Source organism: Nicotiana tabacum, chromosome 4, assembly GCF_000715075.1.
Source record: "Nicotiana tabacum cultivar K326 chromosome 4, ASM71507v2, whole genome shotgun sequence".
Taxonomy (NCBI): Eukaryota; Viridiplantae; Streptophyta; class Magnoliopsida; order Solanales; family Solanaceae; genus Nicotiana; species Nicotiana tabacum.
In genome coordinates this window covers 140,718,382-140,730,975 of record NC_134083.1, presented here as the reverse complement: position 1 = coordinate 140,730,975, position 12,594 = coordinate 140,718,382, and positions in this window count along the sequence as shown.

Here is a 12,594-nt window from a genome sequence, read left to right as displayed (position 1 = left end):
CGGGTAGAAGTACTTTTCGCCCAGGCTGTTTTAGATAGCTTAACCCAGGTAGAACATTTTCGCTTAGGGGGATCCAGCTCATAGTTCCGGGTAGAAGTACTCTTCGCTCAGGTTGTTTTACGTAGCTTAACCCAGGTAGAATCTTTTAGCCTAGGGCGATCCAGCTCATAGTTCCGGGAAGAAATACCCTTCGCTCAAGTTGTTTTACGTAGCTTAACCTAGGTAGAAACTTTTAGCCCAGGGCGATCCAGCTCATAGTTCCGGGTAGAAATACTCTTCGCTTAGTTTGTTTTACGTAGCTTAACCCAGGTAGAACCTTTTTGCCTAGGGAGATCCAGCTCATAGTTTCCGGATAGAAGTACTCTTCGCCGAGGTTGTTTTACGTAGCTTAACCCAGGTAGAACCTTTTTCGCCTAGGGGGATCCAGCTCATAGTTCCGGGTAGAGGTACTTTTCACTCAGGTTGTTTTACGTAGTTTAACCCGGGTAGAAACTTTTCGCCTAGGGGGATCCAGCTCATATTCCGAGTAGAAGTACTCTTCGCCCAGGTTTGATTTTTGTAGTTTAACCCAGGTAGAACCTTTTCGCCCAGGGGATTCAGCATTTTTTCAGTAATAGAGGGCGCCAACCCCTAGTTACATTTCCTTTTCAGTAATACAAGGCGCAAACCCCTGGTTACATTTCCTTTTTATTAATACAGGGTGCCAACCCCTGGTTACATTTTCCTTTTCAGTAATACAGGGCGCCAGCCCCTGGTTACATTTCTTTTCCAGTAATACAGGGCACCAACCCCTGGTTACATTTCTTTCTCAGTAATACAGGGCGCCAACCCCTAGTTACATTTCCTTTTCAGTAATACAGGGCGCTAACCCCTGGTTACATTTCCTTTTCAGTAACACAGGGCGCAAACCCCTGGTTACGTTTCCTTTTCAGTAATACAGGGCGCCAACCCCTGGTTACATTTTCCTTTTCAGTAATACAGGGCGCCAGCCCCTGGTTATATTTCTTTTCCAGTAATATAGGGCACCAACCCCTGGTTATATTTCTTTCTCAGTAATACAGGGCGCCAACCCCTGGTTACATTTCCTTTTCAGTAATATAGGGCAAAAACCTCTGGTTACATTTCCTTTTCAGTAATACAGGGCTCCAACCTCTGGTTACATCTTTCTTCTCAGTAATACAGGGTACACCAATCCCCTGATTATATTTCCTTACCAGCATAGGGTACACCAATCCCTGATCTCCTTACCAATATAGGGTACACCAATCCCTAGTTGTGTTCTCCAACATAGGGTACACCACTCCCTAATTGATTTGATTTTAAATGCAGGATACACCACTTCCTGGTATCATTGCCAATATAGGGTATCCCATTCTCTGACCATATTTTTCCAACATAAGGTACACAAATCCTTAGTTGAGACATTCTTTTGGGGGAAAAAAAATCATCATGACCTTTTCAGGGTACATCATTACTGTTTTTTTTTTATTTGCTTTCAATAAAGAAGTAGTTTAGAATTTTGTTACAATAACTCACGAAATTTTTCCTAGTGAAAACTGGGACAGAAAAATTTCGTTCGTTTGTTTGTTGTGATGTCTGAGTAGGTTTTACCTCGAGGCACAAGGTTCGAGATGTGAAGTCTGAATCCAAAATAAAGAAAAGAAAAAAAAAGTGAATCCAAATGCAGAAGCAGATGGAAATGATATGGACTGCTCAAAACATGACTGAAGTTACGAGCTTCACATTTTCCGTTTTGCTCAGAAGAAGCCGTAGAAGAATGAACTAGCACCTACAGCTAGCAAGCATCAAGGTTCAGACCAGAGTCTGCATGAAGAATCAGTCAAGACTCAAATCAAGTTTTAGAAGACTTATAGATAGGAATCTTGTAACCCATAGCTGATAAGTTTATTTAGTTTCTTTTGATTTTGATGTAATAACTGGACTACAGACCGGAGTCTCGACGGAACCTCACTTGACTCTTCAACTCAGCATTCCATCCTTTTTCCTTGAACTACACGCGGCATAATTTCCTTGTAACCTGGGATATGTGGGTTGTCTATAACCAAGACTCGGTCGCACTCTTTTCTCTTATCTCTTCCCTTTTGAATGATGGTATAGCCAAAAATTAGTCATATCGCTCATCTTTTCTTTGCCTGAAAATTCTTCGTGTTTCCAAGCAAAGAGGGGCATGCTGTGAGCACCTAATTTTTTACCATGCTTGAATTTTTTCTCACTCATCTCACCAATACCTCACTTCTCATTCCATCTTTCCTGCTCCCATCTTTCCACGCGTGTCCCCACCCTAGTTTCCTTTGTCCCCCCATGCTTGTCCCCCCACACTTTGTCCCCACTCCACTTTTCCTTGTCCCCCATTTTTGTCCCCACTCACAACCCCCCACATGTCTTCTCCTTCATAAGAAGATCAGCCTTGTTTCCACATAAAGGAGACCCCGCTGAAAAGACCACCTAAAACCATCACTGTCCAGCCCTAAAACCCAGCAAAGAATAGCCCAAAAATAAGCTCAAATCCCTCACCAAAACGCAACAAAGAAATCTGAAAAACCAGCTTCTAACATCACTAAAAGAGCTGCAACTTCAGTTCCATTTTCAGCCCATGAACTCCAAGTTTTAAACACTAAAAACGAGCAGAAATAACCCCAAATTCAACTCTAAAACACCCCCAAGAATACCCCAAAACCCAACCGAAAACGTCGCCCAAACTAGCCCTAAAAACTGTCCGCAAGATAGCTCCAAAGAGCAGCCAAATCAGCTGCGAAATTGCTAAAATACCAGTCCAAAAAACCCAAAAAATCCATCCCAAATTTTTCACCAAAAATCCAACTAAACACCGTCCAAAACCAGTCACAAACATCCATCGAAATGACCCATCCGAACTAGTTGTCCAAAGCTAGTCGAGTCGGTATAATTTTCATCTAGATCTTGGTTTCAGGTCGTCATCGAGGTTATGGTCGATTGGCTCTGTTGCATTTGAAGGTCCCTGTTTTCTCTTGCTTCGGTCAAATTGTAGTTGCCAATTTCCTTGTATTTTGGCATCGATAGAGATTCTTCAATGTAAAGGAAGTTTCAAGCAACAAGGTCCATTCTTTACACTTATGTTATCTCAATTTGGTCTTGCTAGCATAGTAAAAGATTCTGGTTATTTGTTGCTCTTCTGTGTTGTTTTGTCTTTAGTAGTAGTCTTAATTAGCTAGTCTTTTATCTTATGCCATGACTTGATCTGTGAGATTCATGCTTAGCTCATTATTTACAATTTAATATTTGTTGTATGTTGATTTGCTATCTCCCCTCATTATAGTTAATACATTATCATCATGTTGGATTAAAGAAGCTTTGTTTGAATTCATTGGAACTTTAGGACAGTTAATCATGTTGGGCTTTGTAAATTCACGGGTTTATGGTAATTGATGTAATCTTGGGCTTTAGTTTATTCTTACATTTTAATATTCGGGACATTAACACTTGGTTTGAGATAAGTGATTTGGCTTATTTTACGTAACAAATAATTGCTTAAATAGCTCCAATAATAACTCTCGAGCCTCACAACAATCTCAAAGGTAGGAAAACAACAAATTATGAATATAATTAATATATTTTAGGCGCGTTATTAATTAATTAATCATCATGATTATGTATACGTTCGCGTGACATGACCATGATTCCCAAACTAAAACCGAAGTATGCGTTCGCGCAACTTTGAGCGAAACAACCTTAATAAATAATGTGTTATTAATCGTACAAGTACACGTGACATGATTTTAACACTAAATAAAATGGATTCACACACACATGGTTCGTTTCAAGATAATTTTCATAAATCTAATCAAGCAATAAAAGCGTACATAGATAAAACATGAAAATCAATAAATCACAGTTTATCCAAAATTAATTTAAGCCAAGTTGTAGTCAAGAAAGCGACCGTGCTAGAACCACGGGAATCGGAAAATGCCTTACACCTTCTCCCCGGTCAACAGAATTTCTTATCCGGACTTTGTTTTCGCAAACCAATAATAAAAGAGTCAAACCTTCCTTTGACTAGGGATTCAAATAAAAGGTGACTTGGAACACCAAAAATCAATTCCAAATGGCGACTCTATAAATAAAATAATCCCTACTCAAATTTATCACTTTAATTGAAAAAATTCTTTAACCCACAATCCATAATACATTATCATATTTTTTTTTAACTTTTTTTTTGGGGGGGGGGGGGAGGGAGGGGGCATAAAAGGGGTGTGACAATCAGCCTTTTAAAATTATTGGAGTAGTACTTTTTATTCATTTAAAGAAAATAATTACCTACCCTCTCCGCGCCAAATTATTAGGCATTATTTCCTCCTTTTTATCTTTCCTAAAAAGATTAGCTACTTAGCTCGTTAAGCCCTTTTATTGTTAGGAGCAAGAAAATTAGTTCATAAAGTTTTACGTGTTATATATATATATATATCATTAATTATGTATGTCCATTCATTTTATCTTATGTATAATATCATAATAGTATCTTTATATTTTTGTATTTCATTATGAAATTATGAGTTCTAATTATTAACTAAAATTTCCTACCTGGGAAATTTAATTAGTATATATATTTTACACTATCGCTTGAATTTATTTTTTTAGTATTCTTATAACTATTTGTTTATTATGATTTTAGTTATACCTGCGATCATATTTTCTTTTTTCATGACTGCATACCATTGAGAATTTCTTGATAGAATTCAAATTTTTTACTTTTTTGGAATATGAAAAAAGTCAAATTCGTATAGGAAGTTAAAATCACTAAAAAAATAACAGAAAACTAAGTCAATAGCCAACATTTCACCCTACAGGGTCTCAAAGATACCATCATTAGTCACCCTTAAGTTTGCATAAAACATTCCAACAATTTCCTCATAAGAATTTTCACCATCTTGACAATAAAAAATCTCAGTAATGTTACATCCACCCCTTCTGATCATAAAGATCAAAATCAATAACCTTTCAAGTAGAAATGGATTTATTTAGATTTAAAAGATACTTATACCTTTGCTTTTCTCCTTTGTCACAGATCTATGATAGTTTGTTCATAGAGGAGAAATCCACATTTATTTCAGCCTTGAAGATTCGTAGGAAAGATTCTTTTTTCTTCAAAAATATTATTTTCCATCACGAAACATACCCAGAAATTAATTCATTATTAAATCAAAATATTGTCGATCTATGACTTTTTTATTTATTAGCCAAATTGTCTCATCCCTAAAAGGTCTCGTTTTTATCGTGCGAAATGTAATAACAACACATTCCGACCAAGATACTCACAGGTCTTATAATCTAGAACATAATATCTGTATACTGGATAGATCAAAAACTTGGTTTTCTTTGATCAATTTTCAAAGAAGCACTAAAAGATGATTAATTTGTTCAATAAATGATAATTTTAGTTTTTAATTCGAGGGATAAAATGCAATAAGTGATAGCATTTCATATTTGATGGAATAAGATTCAACTGATAACATTTAATTTGCAACACACAACATAAATTAAGGAGAAGTGTTTTTTTGGTTGGTAGGTTATTGTATATGCAATGGTGAATATGTAATGATGTATACGCCAAACTGCATAGGCCATTTTTGTTTTTGTATGTAATGCGTAAGGACAGTAAATAATTAGTAAACAGGAAGGGTGTTATGAATGCAGCCAAGACAACAAAGGTGGTAAAAGTGGATCTATTAAAAAGAGAAGTAAATATCCGCCAAAAGATCTGTCAAATGACGTTTGGAACCCTAGCTAAGATCAGGCTAATATGGATATAAAATGGGGAAGATGCGGAGAAGATCTTAGAGTCTTTTCTTTAATTTGATTTAGCTCTTATTGGAGCACTCTGTAACTCCCTCCATTCTTGTTTTCTTTGTTTAGTTCCTTTTTTTCCTTGTATCCGATATTGTTTGTATTTGGAATCCATCTCTATCTTCCTCAGTAAATATGAATCCATTACATTGCTGCTTTCATATTGTCCCTCCTCTACCAATTGGGTGACTTCCTTTCCAATTCCTCCATACCCATTCCAACAGTCATTTTTTCCAGCTACATCTCCAACCCAGAACCCCCCTTTTCCCCCTAGTTGCGACTCCACTATATTCGCCGAACTGGCAGATGAGGAGACTAATACGAAAGCTGCAGTTTCAGTACATGTCTACTCAGACATGACTGCAGACTTGATGTTCGATGAAATGCCTCACTGCATCTCCAAGGTGTTTGCTGCTCCACAGACCAAACAAATGCCCGACACATTGGATTTCGAGCACTTTGTTGATGCTGCCATTTTGTATGTTGAATCTACGAAAATTGCGGATGCAATCGTTTTTTCCTCTGAGTTGAACTCTTATTTGGATAACAAAACAGAGGAAGCAGATTTTGTGACGGAAAATCTTGTTTCGCAGCCACATGTAATTGTTACTGGCGATACGAAGTCCGAAATCGAGCGGCACGAAGCTGTGTCCATTACTCATTTCACGGACCTTGATAAATCTAGAGTTGCTTCCTCACTGGTCGATAAAATGGCTGACAGGTGTGGAGCATATTGGTATAGTCTATCTCTAAAAATTTGGCTGCTCAACATAGGTTATTTCATCTCCCATTTGATCCTGGTTCAGCAGCTACACTTGTTATAGACAAAGGTGCAATAGGAGCTTGTGCTGACCGTAATGCCAGTTGCTTGACCAATATTGAAGGAAAATTATGGATCGTTGAATCTGGACAGAAGCTTGACATGGAGTTTGGCTGCAAGATGTTCGATATAAAGCCGGAAAAGGATATTATGCATATTCTTTTGATCTGGGCCCTACAAGAAGGTACCTTAAATCTGAGAGTGGCATTGATTATGGATATAATCACATTGGTGCATACGATTAAATACTTACAACTTACTTTTGATCCCGGTCTTTATGTTGCGCATGATATTGCCACTCGGTGGGGTGGGAGTTCTCTAAGGCCTGTGGACTCCACATTTGGTGTAACTAATGACTTCATTATGGATGCCACAAAGCTTCTATTTAACCGTTCGCATATGAGAGAAATCTTTGAAGAGCCTATGAAAAACAACTTGATGAAATAGTTATTCGAGTCAATGGGTGGCTTGCATTTGACTTTGGCATGTATCAATGTCCCTGGTTGGACACAAGGCAAGAATTGATAATATTGCTTGACGATAATATTTTTGACACGGGGCAGGGAACAAATTGCTCAAGATTGCTTGATAGAAAGTCTCACTTTTTAACATTGGAATACCTATTAGCTTTCTATCTTGAAACACTTCTATTATTGGATGATGACTTTGAACTTCATCAGACAAGTTCTCCAAATGCATTGGAGAACATGTTTAGCTTGCTTCCATATCTTGTGCCTCAATTGGGCGGCCAAGGTGTTATTGGGGTCATCATTGGCCATGGTTTTATGGCTCTAGCACCAAGGGAATTAGTTTATGCTTCGGTGAATCCATTATTGTCAACCACATGGCTGTTATTGAGTGTTAGCCCCTCCACATCACTTGGTCATGAAAATCTGGTAACTTCCGGTTACTGCTTTAATCAATCTTGCAGCGAAACAACTTGCTAATGAAATATCATTTATGGTGCTGACAAAGATTACCGAAATTGTTGCGGCATGTCTTGGATCAGTTGTGCAAAATGCTGCGATGCTTGTTCCTACATATTTCCATAACACACAATGTCAGGCTACTAAGGACACTAATATCAATGTTGGTTTAAATATCACAAGTATTATTACAGAGCCTACAGCTGCTGCAATTGCTTATGGTCTGACCAACATTGTGAGCAATATAGATTTTGATAACAAATTGGCCAATCACTTTCAGTTGGACTTTAAGAGCGAGCAGAGGACTGATTTTATCAGTACACCTATAGTCTTAAGTATAATGCAGACAACTTGTGATGGGGCAAGTAGTGTGACGTCACTTGAGAAATGTTTCGAGGGTGCATTGGAGTTGTATAATTTGATGAAACTCATTGGGGCTCAACCAGATACCATACTATTTGTTAGCATGATCAGTTCATATTTGGATCTAGCAACAGTTAGACAGGGGTCGCTAATTTATTCTGATGATAAACATACTAGAGCAATATCTGTGGTTGTCGCAAAGGACTTTTTGCTTAAGGAACCATTTGTAGATATGAAGAAAATCACACACGAACAGTTGAAAAATTATCTTTTCCAATCTTGTTGCTTATTTGGATGTACTTTGGCAACCACGTATTTCACACTGCGTCAGCGAGCTACTTTTGCATGCTACGAGGCGCAACGTGTCCATGCTTTTCACAACACTGTTTCTTCACAATTATGCGAAGGATCCATGCTGACAAAGCTCAGAGCCTTTATGAATGAGTGTCAGTACAGTGACATTGTTTTTTATGCATGTTCCACTGAATTAGGAGACAATAGGCAGGTTCAGGAGGTGCTTCCGCAATATATTCACAAGGCAGTGTGGTTTGATCCAACAAGCAGTATAGTTCATCAACAGTACCAATCAAGCATCACTGGTGTCAATGGGATTAAGCCCCGCACAGTTTTAAAAGCATTGAGTGCAATTGATATCGTGGATTATATGCTGACAAAAGTAGCTAATCTGTTTATGCAACAACTAATCGCGACAGTGATGAGTTTTCAATCAATTTTTATAGTGGAAGGGACTAATGAAGAGTTAGGATATGGTGCCGAGGCAGTTCTAAAAATATTTTTACCTCTATCTGCTGGCCCAAATGTTGATACTAGGGATGGTGGAAGTATGTATTCTGCTCTTACTCACATTTTGGTTGCGTCCAATGACATTATCCAAGAAGTTACAGGTCTGGAGGAGGCAGCCAGGGAATTAACAATTGCTTATTTAGAAAAGAACCATTATGTCCTTGTCCATGGTGGTGGATTTAGAGCTTGGTGTTGGTATAAAACCATTGCTCTGTTAGAAAAGGTTGGATTTAAGATGACTGTAGTGGATTTAACTAGTTCAGATATTCATTCTTTTGACACAAATAGCATCACTAGCCTATCGCAATATGCACAGCCACTCACTGATTTTCTTGAAAAGCTTGCTAAGGGAGAGTGTTTTTGGTGGGTCTTAATTTTGGTGGAGCCTATATATCATTTGCAATGGAGCTCTATTGTCACAACTGGTGAGAAAAGGCTCTTCTGATTGTCTGACGTAAATCTGTCTACTCGGGCAACTTGGACTTTTTAATTTTAAGCATATATAAGGGGTTATAGGTGATGAAAGCTCCGACCTGCCTCCCCCATACGTGCTTCCACCAAGCCGTATCGAACGAGCTACCTTGGGGGCAACCTCAAGGGCCTGCCTAGATGACTCAAAGGAGTGTCAAAGGTATCCATACGAGTTTGGGAACTCTATGGACGGCGCAACGCCTTCGGGCTAGCGTTGGGCATCAAAGTGGCGCTGGAGGCTCGATGTGTGGGACGGCTAGCCCCGCGGGCCGCCGAATGTTGGAAGGAGACCTCTGTGCCGATTGGATACTTGACGCACCTGTCTTAGGGGCATCATGTGCCGACTTGTGAGCATGGCTTGGGTTCAACCATGCAAGCAAGGGTCCGTTGGTCTAAAGGTGCAGTTGTGGGGCGACACTGCACTATTCGGGATGGAAGCGTGTTGCGAGGGATATGTATGTGCATGGCACGAAAGATGCGCATGACAATGGCCAAGGACTAAATGTTGCCTCACTCGGGCGAGGCACGAGCTAGTTGCGGATGCACTAGGCGAGTGTCAAACTTGAGGATTGGGTTGTGCACGCGGGGGCGATGCTCAGTCTTGGGCAAAGGACAAGACAATGTCCTAAGCCAATCCTCCTGGGCGCGCATGGATTGTGATCCTAAGATGAAGCGCCACGACATGTCTAGGGCCAAGTGCCTAGACATTTTACGGGCGGCACAAGTTGGGACGAGCCTCATGGGCGAGTCCCACCAACAGGCACGGGATCATGCTTGAAAACCTGGGAAAGGAAACAGGCTGGCCTGCAGCAAGGGGAACTACAGGCGCCGCAAGGGCGAGCAGGTGCCGCTACCCAATGTAAGGAAATGGGCCTGTGACACTTGGTATCAGAGCTGATTAAGGCCATACTATGTCATAGCACAATGTCAAGGAAAGGGTGGATATGGCGAGTGCATTTTGGATGTCAGTGCGGAGATCATGTCAAAGCAGAGATTGATGTCCATTTTCCACCAGAGATCGAGAACCCGATACTGATGGTCGAAGAAAGAAATAGGTGATTCCATTGTCTTTCAGAAGTCTAGGTCGCTACTGAATGAGGTGATATGCCGATGAGTCGGATGGTCAAGAGAAAGCCATGTTTGCCAGGTTGTGCAACCATATTGCAAAAGAGTGAGAGCCATGGACTATAAACTTTGGGGTATGATCATAGCGGAGATCTTGCCAAGGATGCGTGCGACGCATCAGTTGAGTGTCTTCCCTTCGGGATAGACTTGTGAGCTGCCTGAGGGCATTGCCAAGGTGAGGAAACGGATTCGAGGGTATAGTGAAGCTTCGGAATTGGGCGAATTTCCAAGTTAGAAGGTGTCATTCTGGAAAGAAGTACGTTGAATGATCGGAGGACCGTTGAGAGTCTGAGTGCGAGGCACAACCGAACCAGGAAGCTGTGCTAGCAGGACCAAGAAGGTACCTGTCTATAGGGCGAGTATTGAAGTACTACCGGGAGCATTAGCTACTTGTTGAGGAAGTGACAGTTGGAAAACAAAGAGCTTTGTTCGGGAATGCGGCGATGCTATGACTTTGGGAATGTAGTACTCACCAAAGGTCGTCCCAAGAGCTGGCCGAATGCCAAGTGGGACGACAGCGCTAAGATGTATCCTCCACATTAAGTGTGGGAGGATCCCGCCTATGCAAGAGGCATATGGGCGAAGTTGTGAGTCCGGAAGCCAACACATCTTCAAGGTAGTGAGGGTAAGGAAAAGCTACGGGAGCGGAAGGCTACGGGAGCTATGCCAGAGGCGTTTGAAGGCTATGTGAGCGATTTAGCTACTAGAGCCGCGCCAAAGAGTACATTAATGTGCTTACCTGTGAAGGAAAGCTTCAGACGGACATGAAGGTCGTGAGGGTCATGGTGTAGTTGACTAGTATGGGTCAACTACACAGTGAGACACCAGAGGGTGCAAGTGCGGAGGCACTTTCCAAGCGAACACCGAAAGGAGGTGAAGTGCAGAGGCACGCTTGGAAGATACTTGGGGGAGAAGTGCATGGGGCACGACTCCTTTTGAGACAGGACTTCGAGGAAGTCCAACCCACAGGACAAAGGGAGCTGAAATGGGCATACCTGAGGGGGCAGACACCGGGATGTCGTAGGCCATGATGTGTCATCGGGGACGATGACATTATGAGTGTGGGAGGATGTCACAACTCGCACTTTGGAGTTGTGATTTCGGCAATGATCTGGTGAGAAAAGGCTCTTCTGATTGTCTGACGTAAATCTGTCTACTCGGGCAACTTGGGCTTTTTTAATTTTAAGCATATATAAGGGGGTATAGGTGATGAAAGTTCCGACCTGCCTCCCCCATACGTGCTTTCACCAAGCCGTATCGAACGAGCTACCTTGGGGGCAACCTCAAGGGCCTGCCTAGATGACTCAAAGGAGTGTCAAAGGTATCCATACGAATTTTGGAACTCTATGGACGGCGCAACGCCTTCGGGCTAGCGTTGGGCATCAAAGTGGCGCTGGAGGCTCGATGTGTGGGACGGCCAGCCCCGCGGGCCGCCGAATGTTGGAAGGAGACCTCTGTGCCGATTGGATACTTGACGCACCTGTCTTAGGGGCATCATGTGTCGACTTGTGAGCATGGCTTGGGTTCAACCATGCAAGCAAGGGTCAGTTGGTCTAAAGGTGCAGTTGTGGGGCGACACTGCACTATTCGGGATGGAAGCGTGTCGCGAGGGCTATGTATGTGCATGGCACGAAAGACGCGCATGACAATGGCCAAGGACTAAATGTTGCCTCACTTGGGCGAGGCACGAGCTAGTTGCGGATGCACTAGGCGAGTGTCAAACTTGAGGATTGGGTTGTGCACGCGGGAGCGATGCTCAGTCTTGGGCGAAGGACAAGACATGTCCTAAACCAATCCCCCAGGGCGTGCATGGATTGTGATCCTAAGATGAAGCGCCACGACATGTCTAGGGCCAAGTGCCTAGACATCTTACGGGCGGTACAAGTTGGGACGTGCCTCATAGGCGAGTCCCACCAACAGGCACATGATCATGCTAGAAAATCTGGGAAAGGAAACAGGCTGGCCTGCAGCGAGGGGAACTGCAGGCGCCGCACGGGCGAGCAGGTGACGCTACCCAATGTAAGGAAATGGGCCTGTGACATCTATCCCTCTATTGTTTCAAAAGCAGTATTTGTTGTTCTCGCAAATATACACGGTCACATCTTATTCTTAACCCATAAAGAGCACTGTTGTTTGGAGAAAATTAGTGGGGAGTGTTCTACAACCATTGTCCCTAATTCTTATTGACGATGAGGGTATTGTTATGAATGCGGCCCAAGATAACAAAGGTGGTGAAAGTGGATC